This window comes from Alexandromys fortis, unplaced genomic scaffold, assembly GCF_014885135.2.
Source record: "Alexandromys fortis isolate MF-2015 unplaced genomic scaffold, M_Fortis_MF-2015_v1.1 scaffold_390, whole genome shotgun sequence".
NCBI classification, from domain to species: Eukaryota; Metazoa; Chordata; class Mammalia; order Rodentia; family Cricetidae; genus Alexandromys; species Alexandromys fortis.
The window spans coordinates 280,800-300,367 of NW_026068261.1; the positions used below are offsets into that span (position 1 = coordinate 280,800).

The window sequence follows — 19,568 nt, forward strand, 5'->3', positions numbered from 1 at the left end:
CTCACAGGGCAGACCCCAGACTATGGAGCACAATCCAGGAGAAGAGCAATCAATCTAAGCTGGGAACTGTCTGGGATGGGCTCATCCCAGGTAAAGGTAACAGCAGCCCAAAACAAGACCGGAAGACACATTGCTGGCGTGAGATCACCAGATTTGGGTGATTTGGGTACTACGTTGGCGTATCGACGGAGGAAGAACACGTAGGAGCCTTAAAATAGAACTGGGTCCAGGGTGAGCCTGGCCCAGAACTTCATCTCGTTTTGAGCCCGGTGAGTACATGTGAGTCCCATCATTCGGTCAGAAGCTGTGCTACACACACTTGTCCTTCATAGAACCCAGCACAGTGGAGCCAAAGGAGCGAGAAGAGGGTGCTGGAAGCCCTGGAACTGGGTATAAGCCGCCGGTTATGGCTGTTGGGAGCCAAACTGCAGCCTTCCGCAAGAGCGAGAAGTGCTCCTACCTCCTGAGCCTTCTCTCTAGCCCTCAATAATCTTACTAAGTAAAGATGAAAATACAGAGCTATAAGGGTACACATAATATTCTCAGACTGGCTAGGGCCTCCAGGCTTCTGGAACATGAATACGTTCCTTTAAACTTCCCAGAGAAACAGCGTCTTAGGAAAAGCTGGGGAGCTTCTGCTCTTGTTGAGGATCCGGCTTTGACCAGCATCTGCATGGTGGCCACCCTTAACTCCAGTTCTAGGGGCTCTAATAGTGTCTCTGATCTCTGGAACTAGAGATGCACGTGGGTGCACAGACACACACATAAAAAACAGATTTATTTATTTTTATTTATTTATTATGTATACAGTGTTTTGCCTGCACATATATTTGCAGGCCAGAAGAGGGCACCGGATCTCATTACAGATGGTTGCGAGCCTCCATGTGGTTGCTGGGAATTGAACTCAGGACCTCTGGAAGAATAGTTAGTGCTCTTAACCGCTGAGGCATCCCTCCAGCCCAGAACGAATAAATTTAATTATTTGTGTGTGTGTGTGTGTGTGTGTGTGTGTGTGTTTGTTTTTCAAGACAGGGTTTCTCTGTAGCTTTGAAGCCTGTTCTGGAACTCTCTTTGTAGAGTAGGCTGGCCTTGAACTCACAGAGATGTGACTGTCTCGTCTCTGTCTCCCGAGTGCTGGGATTAAAGGCTGTGCCACCACTACCTGGCTAATCAAAACTTTTTTTTAAAAGGAAAAGCTGAAATTTCTTTTTTTAAACTTAAAAACAAAAACCCAAAAAACTGGAAACTGAAAACGAGGCCTCTGTCTGCTAGGCTAATGCTTTACCACTGAGCTATGTTCAACCTAGAAGTTTTCTGTTTATTAATTTATTTCACTTTTCAAGACAGGGTTTCTCTGTGTAGTCCTGGCTGACCTGAAACTAGCTCCATAGACCAGGCTGGCCTTGAACTCACAGAGCTCTATCTGCCTGTCTCCCGAGTGCTGGGATTAAAGCCATACACTGCCGTGGCTTCTAACTCAACATGAAAGTTTTAACATTATTATTGCATTTATTTGGGGGTGGATGGGTCACAGGAGAACTTTCCTTCCTCCATGTGGGCTTCACTGGGCTGAGCTCAGGACTCCAGGCTTGGTAGTGAGTACCTTTTCCTCCCGAGACATCTCGTCAGCCCTAGAACTGCGTTTACACCAAACTGGAAACACACGGGCTTTTTTTTTTTTTTTCAACCAAGGATGCTTAGGAAAGCACATAAGCCTCACACTTGTGCTATAAGTAGAGGTTTCACTGCTGTGTGTGTGACTGTTTCCTGGGATTAGTATCCCCATCTAAACACGGGGGACAGCTCCCACATTGCATACACCTCTTCCTGTAGGGGAAACAAACAACCCTCCTCCTCAAATCTGCCTTGCCTATTGGCCAGCGTCCCCAGATTTGCATCTGAGCGGAGGCTACTGCACACCTGCCCACACTCTCCTCACACATGGAGAGGATGAGAGGAAACTGTTTGGTGGGGGAGAGGAGGAGAGGGGGAGAGGGGGAGCCCCCCAGGTTAGGGATGCTTCACTTGTTTGTGATGGAAAATTTCTTCAGGGCTTCAGTCAGGGAGGGGAAAGAAAGGAGACCTCGGGTTCAGGTTTCAACACAAACTCCCACATCTGAATTCTGGCTCCAGCTGGGCCTAGTTAGCTTTACCGTCCTCCCCAAACAGGGACATTTCTTGTGGCCGGCCGTAGCAGCACGGGATGGCGAGATGACCCAGAGAACCCAGCTTGTTGCCGTTCCTTCTCCCCCAGTCTCATCCCATTCTCCAGAGTCTCTGGAGACTCTGGAATCTGCCACCCAGGAAGCTGGGGAAGGTGGGGAATGAGTCATTAAACCAAGGAGGGGGCGTGGGAGTGGGGGCTGGGGGGAGTTAAAGCCAGGAAGTACCAGAGGCTGAGAGCATCAGCTGGGCCAGTGCCCAGTGCTCCCATCCTAGAGACACAGGCCCCTGGCTTCCCTTCCTCTCCCAGGCCAGCGTGCTCCTTCATTTCCTCCCTCTGACCTGGGGTCTTGTCTCCCACCAGCACCCCCTTCTCAGCCTCTCATTTTACTTCACAAACCAACAAAAGTAGTTGGAAAAAAATTTTATATCTTGGTTTACATTTTTAATAATTCTTTTGGTGCTGGAGATTGAACCCAGAACTTGTTGAATGCTCGCCCTGTACTCCATCTCTGAACTACACCCCAAGGCTGGGTCTAATCTCATCTTCAGGAGTGGACAAGTCACACACGCTCTTCACCTCCATGGGGCTCCCTGGCATCCTCAGTAGCTGGCCTGGTGCCTCGATGGGGTTAATACAAAGTTTTACCTTCGGAAAAAAAAAAAAACCCACTTGTTTCATGTGTATGGATGTTTGACCTGTATGTGGGTCTATACACCATGGGCAGTGCCAATCCCCTGGGATTAGAATTACGGACAGTTGTGAGCTTCTGTGGGTGTTGTGGATCTGACGAGGGTCGTACGTACGGAGCCATTGCTCCAGCCCTGAACACATGGTTTTCAGTCTATCCCTTCTAAACTTCATTCCGGTGTTTGTCCAGGTTTATCCCTTCAGAACCTTGCTTGCGCTTCCTCTTCCAAGCAAAAGTTGGAGTCTACTCAGCTGTGGCTCAGGTTCATCTGCCCCTCCTGCAGATAAAGAAGCCCCTACCTTCTCCTTCACCAGGACTAGGCCAGGGTGGCGTCCCACCTGAAGTGCCACAATGTGGCTTTCCACAGCCTAATGGCAACCCAGGGACCTGGGAAATGGCTGCAGACAGAAGAGGGGAACAGTAGACCTTCGAAAGTGTGTGCTTCTGAGATAGAGAAGCGGGGCGGAGAGATGCAGCCAGAGATGTGGGGGCTGAGAAGGACAGCCAAAGGCTCTTACTCGCACGGCATGTCGATATGTTGCTGACCGAGACAAGTTTGAGGCGGAAACCAAGGGAGGCAAAAGGAACATATTACAAGCTAGGGGCACCGAGGAAATCCGGTTCTGTTATTTGTTAACCATGCCATGCTAGGCCGGTTACTCTTTGAAAACCTGTTTCCTCAATTAGCAAGTGGGCGGACCGGTCTTTCAGTAAGGCAGAGATTAAATGCTTGGTGCACAAGTTATCATCGCGTTACAAGGTATGCTGCATGCTTTCTCTCACATTTGCCATCGAGATCATAAAACCTAAAAAAGAAAATGAAAGAAGAAACAGGGATTCACTGAGAGAAAAGAGCCAGTGGGAAGACAACGGGGAGGAGGGGAATCTGAGCAAAGCATACGATACAGACAATGCCGTAATAAAACAAAACCCTTCCCTCTAGACAATGAATGCACACTATTAAAAATAACCAAGGCGCTGGCTCAGCGGTCACGTGCGTTTGCTGCTCTTCCAGAGGTCTCTAGCAACTCACACCAGCCTACTCCAGCTCGACACCCAGTGGCCTCTTCTGATCCTAGGGGGCACCTGCTTTCATGTGTGTATACACCCCAATAGCCACACATACAGTCACAGAATTAAAAATAAAATGAATCTTAGAAAAAAAAATGAATCGAGTACGCCGGCACACGCCTTTAATGCTAGGTGGTCTCTGTGAGTTGGAATCAACCTATTGACATAGCAAGTTCCTGGACAGCCAGGTCTACATGGACAGACCCTGACTAAAAAGCAAAAAATAAAAAGGACAGAGGAAGGAGGCTAGTGATCCTATTCACCCCCCCACGAAAGAGCCAAAAATAATAAATAAACTTGGGTAGCAGCCATTGTTGTGAGTCTGGGGGCAGGAGCTTTTGGGAGCAAAGATGGGCACTGTGAGTGGGCTCCAGCGGGAAAGCAGCCTAACTCGGTAAGATTCGAGGAGACACAATCTGCAGTTCCTTCTCCCTTCCCTCGCTTTCTATCTCAGGCAGTTTTTGTGGTTCTTTGTTTATCACCGAGAAAGGAGGCTTCTGCATTCCTGCTTCTTGCTCAGCCAATGCAAGCGATTTTACACGCTCACCCTTGCTCCCAGCTGGCCTAAGCGCGCACACACAGTCCAGCAGGAACAATTCTGGCCAGAGGCGTACACTCCCCGACAGGAGTAGAGCACAGCGTGTGTCTTAGGCGGTTAATAAATGACCCCTGAAGCCGACTGTGAGCTTCGACCAGACCCTGGCAATTTCCTATGACGTAAAAGCGAAGCAAGTATGCCTGGAGCACCGGGCGGGCGAGCTGCAGCAGTAAGTGGACCACCTGCTCCGTGATGCAGCTCTGCCTGGCCCAGCCCAGCTCTGTCCAGCTGCATCTCAGGTGAGCCGGAGTCTACCGAGATCAAACTCTCCACACCCCTGTTCTCCCACCACGGCAGCCTTCCCAAACCAGCTTTCAGGACCCAGGTTTTCTCTTTGACTCTCAGTTTCTTTCTTGCCAGATTATAATTCTTTTGTTTGTTTACTTTGGTTTGTTTTTTTCAAGACAGGGTTTCTCTGCAGCTTTAGATCCTGTCCTAGAACTCACTCTGTAGACCAGGCTGGCCTCGAACTCACAGAGATCTGCCTGCCTCTGCCTCCCGAGTGCTGGGATTAAAGGCGTGCACCACCACAGTCCGGCACCAGATTATCATTCTACGAAGGTTGACCTGTCCATTTTGTTGGCTGCTGTTTCCAATTTTCCTGTTCCCAGGAATAGTGGGAACATGGTGGAAGGGGAGGACCAACTCCCACAGATGGTCTTCTGATTTCCACTCACACACTGTGGCAGGAATGTTTACATACACACACACACACACACACACACACACACACGCTCACACACACACACACACACACACACACACACACACGCTCACACGAGTTTAAAAAAAAAGGCAGGGACTAGTGTAGACCAAGTTGACCTCGAACTCTGACAGGACTGAGGATGACCTTGAACTGATTGACCCTCCAGCCTCTACCTTCTGAATGCTGGGGCTACAGGCAAGTGTGACCACCATGCCCAGTTTATGGGGTACTGGACTTTGAACTCAGGGCCTCCTGTATGCTAGGCCAGCACTCTACCAACTACTCTACAAGGCCTCACACAGCTCACTGACACAGATCTTGCTTTGTAGCTCAGCTTGGCTTCCAGTTCTTCTTGATTTTAGCCAAAAGGCCAAAGAGTGACAGTGATGCTCCCTCACCTCCCTGCCTATGCCTCCTGAGTGTTCCTCACTCGGCTTAACTGAAATTTTAAAGCCCCCCCTGGGGGGTGGGGTGGGATTCAACCCAGTGCCTTACACATGCTAGGCCAGCACTTTTCCCAGTGAGCCACACCGCAGCCCCCTAGAGCTGGGCGTCAACAGAGACTGACTGGAAAGAGCTAGAGACCGAATCATATGGGAGTCGGTCTGCGGCTCCCTTCACTACTCCAGCGTCAGCCATCGGAGAGGGGGCTGAACCTAGGGCACTCTCCCCCTGAGCCACAGCCTCCCCCACCCCTGCACACCTTTTTGAGACAAGATCAAAATATAATCACCGGGGAAAGGTACAACGAATAAAGTCGTCTCTTGCCTTTTCCGGCACCCTGTATTTACCGACGACTGATCTCTACAGTCGAAGGCCTTTCACCGAAGGCCCGCCAGCCGAGGTCTATTTCCGAAGCCCCATGATTCAGCAGCATCTCTCACAGATCCCCGAAAGTCAGACGTGCCTCCCTCCCCCTTTCACAACAACCGCCAAAGGCCCTTTTCTTTAAAGGTTCGAAGGGAATGTCCCCTCCCAGGGAGGCCTGGGGCCAGAGGTGGTGCTCCGTGGAGGGCTGGCCATATGCCAGCGGGGATCGCGTGTTAGGACCGGCTTGATCTGCTGCCAAGGGTGAGCCCTGCCGTGGTTTTCTGGGAAGAGTAGATGCCATGTGACTCAGAACCAAGTTAGGGAAAAAACAACCTCACTAAATCCCTGGCACCCTGCCGCCCCAGTATGGCTTTGGCTGTGACCTCATGAAAGAGGAAGCTGGGCCGGGCAGACTGGATGTAGCTTTGTTTCCCCTTCGGGTTTTCTCTCCCCGCCTCACAGTTTCCCTAGAGTGTCTGGGCCTGAAGCTGCCGTCATCCTGGCTCCCGAGCCGACTTTCCCTGCCTCAATCAGGGCGTTGAAAACCCCACCCAGCACGGTGGGTGGGTGGCTCGCAAGGGGAACGTGGCGGACAGCATGCGCTCTTCTCTTGGTCAGTGCTGAACTCCTTCTCTGGATGGTGCCTGCCCATTTAGAGTTGCTCCTGTCTGCTGAATCTCAAGATGAACCCCAGAATATAGGAGTGGTTGTATAGCTACATTCCGCAGTTCAGAAAAGAAAACAGGGGCTCCCACATTCCCGCACAGCTGAGCCACACTTGGAACTGCTGAATCTCAGCCGAGACCAACTTATCTAATGATGTTGGTATTCAGAACTATTCACTACCAGAAATGAGCACAGCGATGGGCCACAAAGAACCTTACGAAATCCAGGTGTGTGTGTAGTGTGAGCTTGAAGTCTACGAGGCTACACAAGCCCCTGACTCAAAAGACAAAAGCTAAGTGTTGGTAATCACCTGGCCGGCTGAGGCAGGAAGCTCATTCTGAGTTCTAGGCCAGTCTGATTTAAGTATAGAGCCTTAGGCCACTCAGGATGACATAGCAAGACACTGTTTCAAAAAAAAAAAAAAAAAAAAAACAATGACAGAAGAAATGCCTCAGTGCCCAAAGGTACTTTGCCTCCAAGCCTGAAAAACCCGATTTCGTCCAGGTCCCACATGATGGAAGGAGAGAATCAGTTCTTAGAGTTTCCTGTCTACTTCCCTCTTTCTCCTGCATGCACCTATACACAGCACACTAAATACATAAATGCACTGTAATGATAATTTTTAAGAAACCATTGAGCCATCAAGATGGCTTGGAGGGTGGAAGAGCTGGCTGCCAGTCCTGCCACGGCCCACACGGTAAAGGAGACAACCGACTCCCGCAAACTGAATAACTGGATATTTTTTAATTTTCTCTCTTGGGATACTTTTTGTCCTAAAAGCTTTAAGAAAAGATTTACTTATTTTATGTGTCTGAGTGTTTTCCAGCCATATGCATGTCTGGTACCCACATAGGTCAAAAAAGGATGCATCAGATCCTCTGGAATTGGAGTCGCAGAAGGTTGTGATCCACAGATCCACAGGTGGTTGTGAGCTGCCATGTGGGTGCCTAGATTGTGGAGCCTTCTCTTTAGACCTAATTTATTCTTTAAGAGGTTTATTTGTGTGTGTGTGTGTGTGTGTAAATGTTTCACCTGCAGTATGTAAATACACCTTATACATGTCTAGTGCTCATGGATGCTAGAAGAAGGTGCTGGATTCCCTGGAACTGGAGTTGCAGAAGGTTGTGATCCACAGATGTGGGTACTAAGAATTATAGCTGGGTCCTCTGCAAGAGCAGTCAGTGCTTTTAATAAGACCATCTCTCCAGTCCCTGTTTTGTTTCTCTCTCTCTCTCTTTTTTTGGGGGGGGGGGTTGAGACATGGTTTCTCTGTGTAGTCCTGGCTGTCCTGGAACTAGCTCTTGTAAACCAAGCTGGCCCCAAACTCACAGAGATCCACCTGCCTTTGCCTCCTGGGTGCTGGGATTAAAGGTGTGTGCCACCACTACCCGTCCTACTCTCTTTTTGTAGAAATAGATGTATTTATTTTCATCTAATGTGTATCTTATGTGTGAGTGTACATCATGTGGTTAGTGAGCGGAGGTCAGAAAAGTGCGCTGGATTCCCTAGAACTGAAGTAACAAGTGTTTGTGAGCTGACCTGTGGGTGCTGGGAATCCAAGCCTGGTCCTCCGCAAGGGCAGCAAGTGCTCTTAACCTCTGGCTGCTCCGGGGCCCTTATTTTTATTCTTTTGTTTGTTTGTTTGTTTAGTAGGAAAACATCACACCACTGAGCCACAAACCCAGCTTACTGGTATATGTTTAACTTCAGGAAAATTGTCAACTGTTTTTTCCCAAAGTGGTTTGGTTCTTGAGCTAGGCCTTACTTTGCGTTTCAGGTCTCGAACTTTCTGCTTTCGCGTGATGACAGGCAAGGCTGCAATTGCCACGCCCCGTTTTGCAAGACTGTTAAAGAGATGGCGTTGAAATGTCCCTGAGGTAAAGTCTTGCTTTAGAAATACAAGCCAAAGCATTTTCTTTGTCAAAGACAGGTTCCTACCTGGGTTACCTCAGGGGACAGAAATGGGCTGGCATGTTACCAGAAGCTTCTTCAGACCTGCACATCCTGGGAGCCCACAGCAGCTTCAGCACCAGCCTCTCCCCATTGGCTTCGCACCAGTGCTGGGTGTGTGTGACGTTACCAGCCCAGGTCCTGCAGCTCACAAGAAGCCCTGCGTAAAGGCACAGTGCTAAGGGCTGAAATCCAACCTCGCCCCCACAGTTACTGTCTCTGTCTTTGTTTCGTGGTTGATGGACTTTCTCACGACTATACATCCACACAGTGGGTGTCGGTTTGACTCCAGGTCTCCCTCATTTGACACATGGGCTGCAGCAGGGTAGGATGGAGTAGGGGAGGCTAGAACCGGTTCACCATGGTCCACTTCCACGTTTTTAACCCGTTTCCTTCTCCAGTGAGCTCTGGAGAAGGTAAGGTTGGCCCTCTGTTGGCGTTTTGGGAGAGGGCCCTGGAGGCGCTGAAGAGCTGGTTGAGGCAAGCTGGATTTGGCTCCCAGGAACTTTGGCTTCGGGAACAAAACTAAACAATGCCCTTGCTTTCCTGCCTCTCTGAGGCCGTCAGACTTGCAGGTGCTGCTCACTGCCCTCGGGCTGAGGCTTGGTGGTTTGTGCCTCTCAAAGGCTTAGTCTCACAGGTCGTGTATATAACTCCCTGGGCTACAGTTATCCAGTTGGTTATTCTGACCCAATGCCAGCCCTTGGGGAGAAATCAGTACCCCTAGCTTGGGTCCTGGTTTAGGGGGCAAGACAGCCAATGAGTATGAACTTTCCTTCAACTGAGGTGAGACTCTTGCAGGTCTCGAGATCATTTCAGAGGACCGTTTGCAGCCCTGGGAGAGGGCGTAGCACCAGAAGGCAAAGGCAGAAGAATCAAGAGTTCAAGGTCACCCTGAACTACAGGAGACCTGTCTTTAAAAAAAAAAAAAAAAAACCCAACAACAAACAAAACCAATTAGTCTAAACACAAAAGATTAGAACCAATAATGATCTATCAGCAAGTGTGCTGGTGACCTGGCAGGAAAGAGCAGAGACACAACATTCCCATCTCTGGTACTGACACTAGGCTGGAGAGGACCTGGGAAGACATGGGTGCAGACCGATGGGGTTAATTTTGTGTGCCTTGCTGAGGATAAGCCCAGAGAGTGACGCGCGCCACGCAAGCGATGTATGGTGCCATCTCGCCTCATCCCCAGCTCTTCTGCTTCTTCCCAGAGCCAGGTTCATCCCCTCTCTTTTCTTTTCTTCCACTGACTATTCAAGAGTCTGGAAACCACTTCCTAAGAAATCTCTGAAGAAAGGGAAACACACTTACGGTCACATCCACGACCACACTTCTACGGAAAGGAAGCCCAGAGTGCGAAAGGGAACCCAGGCCACTGAGTTCCCATTCTCACTGGCCATCTGGAAAATCAACTAGTCCAGAGCGTTCTGAGCTCGTGAGCGCCGCAGTCCTCCCAGCAGCCCTAGAGGACACAGGCGTGTGGCGGAGGACACGGCTGCAGGCCCCAGGGTGGCTGTATGTGCTGTGAACCCCACACTCGCAGGCTGACTGTCAATGCCTCTCAACTAAGAGCATAGGGAGGTTAGGACTGGACCAGGTATAGGGCACACACCTTTAAATATAGCACCGGGGAGTTAGAAGAAGTTTGAGGTCAGCTTGGTTTGTGTATCAAGTTCCAAGCCAATTTAGGGCTACATAGTGAGACTGTCTTTTAAAGAAAAGTTTATAGGTCAGGCAGTGGTGGCGCACGCCTTTAATCCCAGTACTCAGGAGGAGAGGCAAGCAGATCTCTGTGAGTTTGAGGCCAGCCTAATCTACAGAACTAGCCCCAGGACAGGCCCCAAGACAGAGAAACTCTGTCTTGAAAAACTAAAAAAAATTAAAAAATGAAAAAAAAAATAAAATTATAACCTAGTTAAGGGAACATACGCGATAAGAATATCTCCATAAAAGTGTTCTATATTCCCGTGTGCCTCCATCTCACACATAGTAACGAACATTATTTCGGATATTAGACCCTAACAAGTACTTTCTCCTCCTATGATGATGCGACAGAGCTAGGCATGAGGGCCAGTGCCTATGAATCCCAGAGCTTCGAAGCTGAGGCAGGGGAATTGTTACACATATGAGGTCAGCTTGTTCTCCACAGTGAGACCTTGTCTCACCCCCTACACACACTCCCCACAGAACAAAAAAGGGAGATGGAGCCGGTGACAGAGCTGGCTGAGCGTGATTGGAATGCTAAGGCAGAAAGCAAATGTCCCGGAATTCCCTTGGAATTCCCTGACCATGGCACAGGGTCTTGGGTGAAGCAGAGTCAGCAAGAGGGTCACTGTGACACCAACCTGGATGAGACTCCTTGCTCTCTTACTGAAAATAAAACTTGCCCATTTTTCCCCTTAGAGTTTCTTTTCTTTTCTTCCTTTCTTTTTCTTTTTGGTGTTTTTTTGTTTTGTTTTCCGAGACAGGGTTTTTCTGTGTGTATCCCTGGCTGTCCTGGAACTTGCTCTGTAGACCAGGCTGGCCTCAGACTCACAGAGATCCTCCTGCCTCTGCCTCCCGAAGGCTGGGATCAAAGGCGTGCGCCACCACAGCCCGGCTTCCCTTGTAGTTTTTAAGGAGATAATTGAAAAATCTATTTTAATTTCTAGAAGATAAAGTTCAGATTGACAATACTTGGTGGTCTCTTTTCTCTCCATCTAAATGATCAGCATATTAAAAACAAAGCCAGCACCGCCCCCCTCCCCACGCATTCACAGAACTCTCGACACAGCGGCTTGGACATCCAGCTGCAATAGAGCACCAGCTGCCTTTATTTCATAACCCTATCCACGATGAGTTTCCACTGGCCTGTACCAGCACCCAACCCAACACGGTTATATAATTCCAGCTCTGCCCTCAGCTCCTGCCGCGAGGAACACAAGAAGCCCAGCCTCACCCTCCGAGCAGGCTTGCCCAGCCTGGTTCACAGTCTCTTTCTTGCCAGTAGGGATTAGGAAAGATCCTGAGGTTCTGAGCCTCTCACCTCAGCTTTCTTATATTTTCCCAATGCTTTTACTTTTCTTCTTTCTCTGTGTGAGCCTGCGCAGGCCAGAGGTCAACTTCTGCCCACCCTCCTCACCCTCCACTCCCTCGTTTTTCTTTGAAACAGGAACTTTTACTGAGGCCTGGAACTTAGGCATTGGGCAAGATTGGCTGGCATGCTGTCCCAGACATGAGCCTGTCTCCACTTCCTCAGCACTGAGATTGCAAGGGGGTGCCCAGGTGCCCTATCATGGTTTTCTCTTTCTTTCTTTCTTTCTTTCTTTCTTTCTTTCTTTCTTTCTTTCTTTCTTTCTTTCTTTCTTTCTTTCTTTCTTTCTTTCTCAGAGATCCACCTGCCTCTGCCTCCCAAGTGCAGAGACTAAAGGAGTGTACTAGCAAATCTAATTAATTGATTTTATTTAGTGAACTGGAAAGATGCTCATTTGTTGAGAGCACTGGCTGCTCTTCCACAGAACCCAGGTTCAATTCCCAGCACCCACATGGTAGCTCACAGCTGTCTGAAACTCCAGTTCCGTGGGGTCTGACAACCTCTCCTGGTCTTTCAGGGCACCAGGCACACATATGTGTACAGACATACATTCAGGCAAAACACTCAAACAGAAAATAACAAAGTAATAAAACATTTTAAGAGATTTTAATCTGAAAAATATTTCTATCTATGTATTACCTGTCTATCTATCATCTATCTATCTATCTATCTATCTATCTATCTATCTATCTATCTATTATCTATCTATCTATCTATCTATCTATCTATCTATCTATCNTCTATCTATCATCTATCTATCTATCTATCTATCTATCTATCTATTATCTATCTATCTATCTATCTATCTATCTATCTATCTATCTATCTATCATCTGTGTTTGTGTGAAGGTATGCCACATGTGTGGGTGCCCATGGAGGCCAGAAGAAGGTGTCCGATCCCCTGGACCTGGAGTTACAGGAGATTGTGAGCCACCTGACGTGGATGTTAGGCATCCAATCCAGGTCCTCTACAAGAGCAGCAAGCCCTCTTAACTGCAGAGCCATCTCTCCAGACCTGATTTTTCTGGCATTTTGGAGACAGACAGAGTCTCATTCTGTAACCCAGGCTGCAGTGGAACTCACTGTGTAGCCCACATTGGCTTCTAACTTGCAGCAATTCCCCTAGAACCCACAACCCACCCAGTGTTCAGTGTGGTATTCGGTTCGTGGTGACCATTTAAAGCCTCAGGAGTCTCTGGTCATCTGAGGTCAGGACAGGGTCTTGCAAGGCCTGTGATCCCAGCACACTGAGTTCAAGTCCAGGCTAGGCTGCAGGATGGCCCTTGTCTCAGAAAAGCTACAGCAAGCCGATAATCCTCACACTACAGAGGTGGACGCAGGGGGTGAGTAACTCAAGGATGGCCTGGGTACTTGAGACACCACTTCAATAAAGCAAAATCCAAAATAATTGGAAAAGGACACATTAATTAATAGCTCTCTGGTGTTTTGTTTTGGTTTTGAGGCAGGATCTCTTATAGCCCAGCCTGAACGTGAGGTTCCAATCTTCCCGCCTCTCTCAGGTTTCAAGATTTAAGGAATGTGCCGCCATGCCTGGCTTTTGCGGTAGCTGCTGATTTTGAGACAGGTTCTTACTATGCAACATGCGTGGCCTGAAATTTGGTATGTAAAACAGGCCTCAAAGTGACAGCGATCCTCTGCCTCTCCAGGGCTGGGATTAAGGTGTGAGCCACCATGGGCAGCAATAGTTTTGGTGTTTTGAGACAGAGTCTTATGTAACTCAGGCTGGCTTGGAACTCACGGACTTTGAAGTCATGATCCTCCTACCTTTTCTCCACTAGAATTACAGGCTGTGCACACAGGTAACACAGGTAACTCCTCACAAGGACACAACTGTTACCAGAGGAGGAAATACCCCTGCTAGGGGTAGCCAATGAATCTACCAAAGGTTTGTTTTTTTTTTTTTTTTGAGACAAGGTCTTTCTCTATAACCCTGGCTATCCTGGAACTCACTCTGTAGACCAAACTGTCCTTGAACTCAGAACCTGCCTCTGCCTCCCAAGTGCTAGTATTAAAGGCGTGCTCCACCACCACCAGGCCCAAAGTTGTTTAAAAAGATACATAAAAATAAACCTATCTGTGCTGGATTTTTAAAAAGTTATTTATTTATCTTTTATTTTTATGCGTGTGGGACCTTATGTGCCTCACATGAATTCAGGATCCTGCAGAAGAGGGCATTGGATCCCCTGGAACTGGAGATACAGAGAGCTGTGAGCCACCATATGGTTGCTGGGAATTGAAGAGCAGCCACTGCTCTTAACCACTAAGCTATCTCTCCAGCCCTTTGTGCTGGATTTTTCCTAAGAAGACGAATGGCTAAACAATTTTGGCTTTTCTTCCTCTCAGTACTGAACTTAAGATTAAGGAGGCCCTGACTGGGACATGTTTGTTACGGGGCCTGTGCGTGGTGAACTGAGTTAGCTGTCTGTCTTCTTCTAGCCCTTGCTGCTGTCCCCAGAGCCAGGGGACACCATGTTGGACTTACAGTTCTTTTAGTTACTGTTTCTAAGGGTGTGTTTATTTTTATGCATGCTTATGTGTGTCTGAGATGCATGTGCACATACATGCTTGGTGCCTAGGGAGGTCAGGGGACTGGGATTGCAGGCAGTGTGAGCTGAATGTGGAGCTGGGAACCACGCCCCGGTCCTCTTAGCCCTGGAGCCATCTCTCCTGCTTCGTCATTTTTTTATGTTTATTTGAGTGTGTGTGCTCCTGTATGTGTTTCCGTGTGTGGTCCCATGTGTTCTCCCGTGTGTGCTCCTGTATGTGCTTCCATGTGTGGTCCTGTATGTGCTCTGTGTGTGCTCTTGTGTGTGCTCCCATGTGTGGCCCCATGTGTGCTCCGTGTGTGCTCCTGTGTGTGCTCCCATGTATATTCCTGTGTGTGCTCCCATGTGTGGTCCTGTGTGTGCTCCGTGTATGCTCCCGTGTGTGCTCCCATGTGTATTCCTGTGTATGCACCCATGTGTGCTCCTGTGGATGCTCCCGTGTGTGCTCCCATGTGTATTCCTGTGTATGCACCTATGTGTGCTCCTGTGGATGCTCCCGTGTGTGCTCCCATGTGTATTCCTGTGTATGCACCCATGTGTGCTCCTGTGGATGCTCCCGTGTGTGCTCCCATGTGTATTCCTGTGGATGCTCCCGTGTGTGCTCCCATGTGTGCTCCTGTGGATGCTTCCGTGTGTGCTCCCATGTGTACCACAGTATGCACATGAATAACTCTGTGTGTGTGGTCCAGGAATTAAACTCAGGTTATCAGGTTTGGTGGCAAGTGGCCCTCAGAATTATCCTGGCAACCCCTGGCAATTTAGTATTGACTCTGGTAGCTCCATCCTCTTGCCAACGGGGTGGGGGGACACACTCCTATTAAGACCCCTGACAGAAGAAGCTCACAGGTGTGTGTACTTTGAACGGGTTGCAGTGAAGTCCCGAGCCCGTCTGGCTGCAGGTGGAGGTCTAGAGAAGACCGAGTTGACCTTGTGTCCTGTGGGATGGCTTGGGCAGGCAGCCACCCCACCCACAAAGGAGCACTACTTGTAAACCTGTGGGAGAGGGAAAGGCAAGCTGGTCTGCCAGGAAGAAGGGGAGTTTGTACTTTAAAGGAGCTAACTGGAAGAGAGACAGGAACATTGACAAATGAGGTTAAGTAAATAAGGTGGAGGCCCGCTCTCTGTGAGGATCTTGGAAAGGACACAGAAAAACCTTTCATCTCTTGCCATTTCGTTCCTCAAGGCAGTGAACTTTTCTGCATGGAGACAAACCGGCAGAGGCATTTTGGAATTTTAATCTGACACACATGCGTGCTGAACCTGGTGGAGGAGGAAGAGACGCAGGAAGTAGCAGGGAATGGATGAGAAGTGAGAAGCCGTTGCTAGGAGACGCATTGGGATGGATGGATGGTCTCATAATGAACTTCCAGTTATGGGGCTTGAGGGCCAGGCTCCCGAGGAGAAAGGGAAAAGAACATGACTTGGTAGGTGTTTGAGGCTGAGTTACCTAGAAGCACAGCCATCGGCAGGGACTTGTGTTCGAGGGATTCACTGGAGGGCGCTGTCAGGAGTGAGAAACTGAGGGGAACGGGATGGTAAAGGGGAGAAACTAAGCTGGTGCACACTTAAACTGCATCAGAGGGTCAGGAGTTAGGTTCACCTTGGTGCAAGGGCTGTGTGTGTGTGTGTGTGTGTGTGTGTGTGTGTGTGTGTATGCTCCAGGGAGGCTGCCAACAAGAGGTGGCTGAGTGCTGGGAACAGGGTCTTGGCCCATGTGGCAGCAGTGAAGCTCACCCTTACAGCCTGTGTTGGATTTGAGGTCCTAAGGAAACAGAGGATTGGCAACGGCTAATGTGAACCCGGAGGCCCAAGGTCAGGGTTCACATCTGAAGAATGGGAATAGATGCCCAGGTTGGACTGGGGGACCATGGCACACAGGTGACGTTTCGAACGATCTTGGAGCTCTTAGAAGGTCACAGACGGACAGAGGGGTGCTCCTTTCGGAAGACTATTGACGCGGTGGAAGAAGTGGAAGAAGAGGCTGGTAGGGGAAGCATGCTGTGTGGTGAGCGGCTCTTTGTTAGGACGATGTTGAGGGACATCCAGTGGGAGAAAAGGTCGAAGTGTTTTTTCTTCAGTTCAGTGGTTGGTCTTTGAGAGAAGAGCTTGAGGCAAACTGGGTGAGAGGCCGCAGTGAGCTCACGGTCTGGTCCGTGGCCTGACATTATGATAAACTCGAACCTTCCCCAGGGTGCTTTATTTTCTGTTTCTTTTTGGGGCTGGGGCTGAACTTTGGGCTCACACATGTTAGACAAGAGCTCTTCCCCTGAGCTGTAGTTTCAGCCTTTTTTTTAAATGTTTACTTTTATTTTAGGTGTGTGTGCGTGTTTACCTGCATAGATGTGCACTAAATGTGTGCAGCGCCTGGAGAGGCCAGAAAAGGCATTAGATTCTCTGGACCCGGATCCATCACGTGGGCTCTGGGAACTGAACCTGGATCCTCTGTAAGAGCAGCCAGTGCTCTTCACGGCTGAGCCATCCGTCCAGTCCACTCTTTAGAATTTTGGGACAAGGTCTTACTAAGCTGCCCAGGCTTGTCTTGAGCTCACTCTGTAGCGCAGGCAGGCCTTGAACTTGCCATCTGCCTTAACCTCCCAAGTAGCTGGGGTTACACCCCGCTCTCAAGGGAACCTTTAGATGAAATTCACAAGTTGTTCAACTGACCTAAAACTACTTCATGGTCCGGTGGCAGCATGCGCCCAGCAAACTGCCCCGACTTAGCGGCATCTGACGGGCTTTGCCATCCTGCAGGTGAGGCACTAGAGCAGAACGGTAGGGCCAGGCTTGCCCCTGCAACTGGGACCTCCCACAACCTCCTCCACTCCAGTGGGTACTGGGTTCTGGCTATTGTTGTGGGGCCTCAGGTCTCCACTGTGGTAACTGGGCTCTGATTAGGACTGGAAACTGAGGGGCTATGTTGAAGGACAAGGAGCGTGGAGAAGGCTTTGAGGTGTTTTTGCTAGCTCAGGCGTTGCTGCCCTTTGAAGAACAGTGTCACCTCAGAAATGGGTCTAAGCCGGGCAGTGGTGGTGCACGCCTTTGATCCCAGCGCTCGGGAGGCAGAGGCAGGCAGATCTCTGTGAATTCGAGGCCAGCCTGGTCTACATAGCAAGTTCCAGGTCTGGTTCCATAGCTACTGAGAAACCCTGTCTCAAAAAAAAAAAAAAACAAAACAAAGAAAAATGGGTCTAGCTTGTTTTACTTTGCATTTCTCTCGCATGCTGGCTGGTTGCTAAGATACGAGGCACGGCACCCCACCCCCCAGTACTGGGGCTCAAACACAGGCCTCATGTTACCTGTGCAGATGCTCTACCACCGAGCTACACCTCAGCCCCATGGTTGATGTCACTTTAAAATACTTACTTTATTTTTAATAATATTTATGTGAGAATGTCTGTGTTTGGGTATGCGAATGTGTGGATCTGAGTGCCCAGAGAGGCCGGCAGGGGCTGTTGTATCCTGTGGGGCTGGAGTTCCAGGCGGTTGTGAGCTGCCCAGTGCAGGTGTTTGGAACAACTTGGTCCTCTGCAAGAACGAGTTCTCTTCACTGCTCAACTGTCTCTCTAGTCCCATTTTTTTTGTTATGGTCACATTAGGAAGCAGAACAAATAAAGGGACCCAGTGACACCCTACCTCTTTTTGAGATGGAGTCTTATATATCCCAGACCGGCCTTGAACTTTCTCAATAACCAAGAATGCCTTAAACAACTCTTACGTTTGTTTCTGAGACAGGGTCCTTCTCCGTGTGCCCTGGCTGTCCTGGATTTGCTAAGCAGGATGGACCGGCCTTGAAATCACCGAGAACTCCCAGCTCTGGGTCCTGAGTGCTGCCATTAAAGGTGTCCGGTAACAACTTTTTCTCTGGAAAGTTGGTTCTGTCCTTGCACTGTGGGTTTTGGGAATCAGACTCAGTTGGGGTGGAGCTGTCACCTCTGAATCAGGCTGACTTTTTCTTCCTGTTTTTGAGACAGATAGTGTCTCTCTATGTCTCTCCACAAAGCTCTGGCTGGCCTGGAGCTCACAGCGAGCCACCTGCCTCTGCCTCCTCCTGGGTGCTGGACCTACACCCTCCCTGCCTTTTAACAACCTCCTCCTCTTCTCCAGCTTTTTATTACATTGATTTACTTACTATTACATTGAATATCAATGTGTATCAATGGAGGTCAGAGAGGAATCATATCCACCTCTAGTGTCAGGCTTGGTGACAAGCGTCTTTGCCTACCAAACCATCCTCCCAGTCTGATAGCATCCCTTTTTAAGTAACTGTATCACTTTCCGCACACCCCATTGGTCAGAATGGGCCCCCACAGCAGAGTGTCAGTCACGTGCCCAGGAGAGCCTGTAGCAGGGGCTGTCTTTGGAAAATGCTGTAGTCGCCCCTTACGGTAGAGGGACACGTTCCACCACGTCCCATGTATGTCTAAATTGGTGCCGAATCCACATAATATACATTTTCTTATATGTGTGTACCTATGATGAAGTTTAACTCATAAGTGAGGCACAGTAATAGATGAATAATAAGTATAATAAATAGCATAATTATTGTAATATTGTAGTAAAAATTATGTGATGTAGTCTCTTGAAATAGCTTACTGTGACCAGGCAGTTGTGGGGCACGCCTTTAATCCCAGCACTCGGGAGGCAGAGGCAGACAGATCTCTGAGTCGAGGCCAGCCTGCTCTACAGAGTGAGTTCCAGGACAGCCGGGGCTACACAGAGAAACCCTGACTTGAAAAAAAAGGTAGCCCACTGTGTCATACTCATCCTGGCGTACGGTGACGTGACGAATTGAGGTGCTTGGCGCAGGCGTTGTGACATAGCACTGGCTACTGCTGACCGTTTGACGTGTCAGAAGGCTCCTCTCCCCGAGGGGATCCTGGGTCACGGGACTGTGATGATGCAGGGTAGGCAGTGTATACAGGATGGATCCACTGAACCAGAGATGAATCACATCCTGGGTGGGACAGCACCAGATTTCATCACGCCACTCAAAGCAGCAGAACGTGTGAATTGTTTATCACTGGAATTTTCCATCTATTGTTTTCAGGGGCAGCTGGAACCTGAGTGAAAACATGGATAGGGTTACTACTGTAGATGTCCGTGGAAGGAGGGGTGCTTTCTGGTCCAGCATCTTCTCACATAGACTGTGTGATTTGCTCTAAACTGGCTGTTGAGAGGATTTCAGCGAAAGGGACTCAAGGGGAAAGTGGTTTGGCCCAGGTTCAGGTCCAAGAGTTCAGCTGTGGCAGGAACCCAGGTCTCTAGG

The 19,568-nt window shown here is 49.2% G+C and overlaps 1 long non-coding RNA gene across 1 annotated transcript; it reads left to right on the forward strand.

The window, feature by feature from the left end:
* The first annotated feature begins 15,341 nt into the window (after positions 1 to 15,341).
* Positions 15,342 to 18,155, forward strand: LOC126494422 (uncharacterized). The gene is made up of 2 exons (XR_007590003.1): positions 15,342 to 15,726; positions 18,035 to 18,155. It is a non-coding gene; the product is annotated as an uncharacterized lncRNA (long non-coding RNA).
* The last annotated feature ends 1,413 nt before the right edge of the window (positions 18,156 to 19,568 follow it).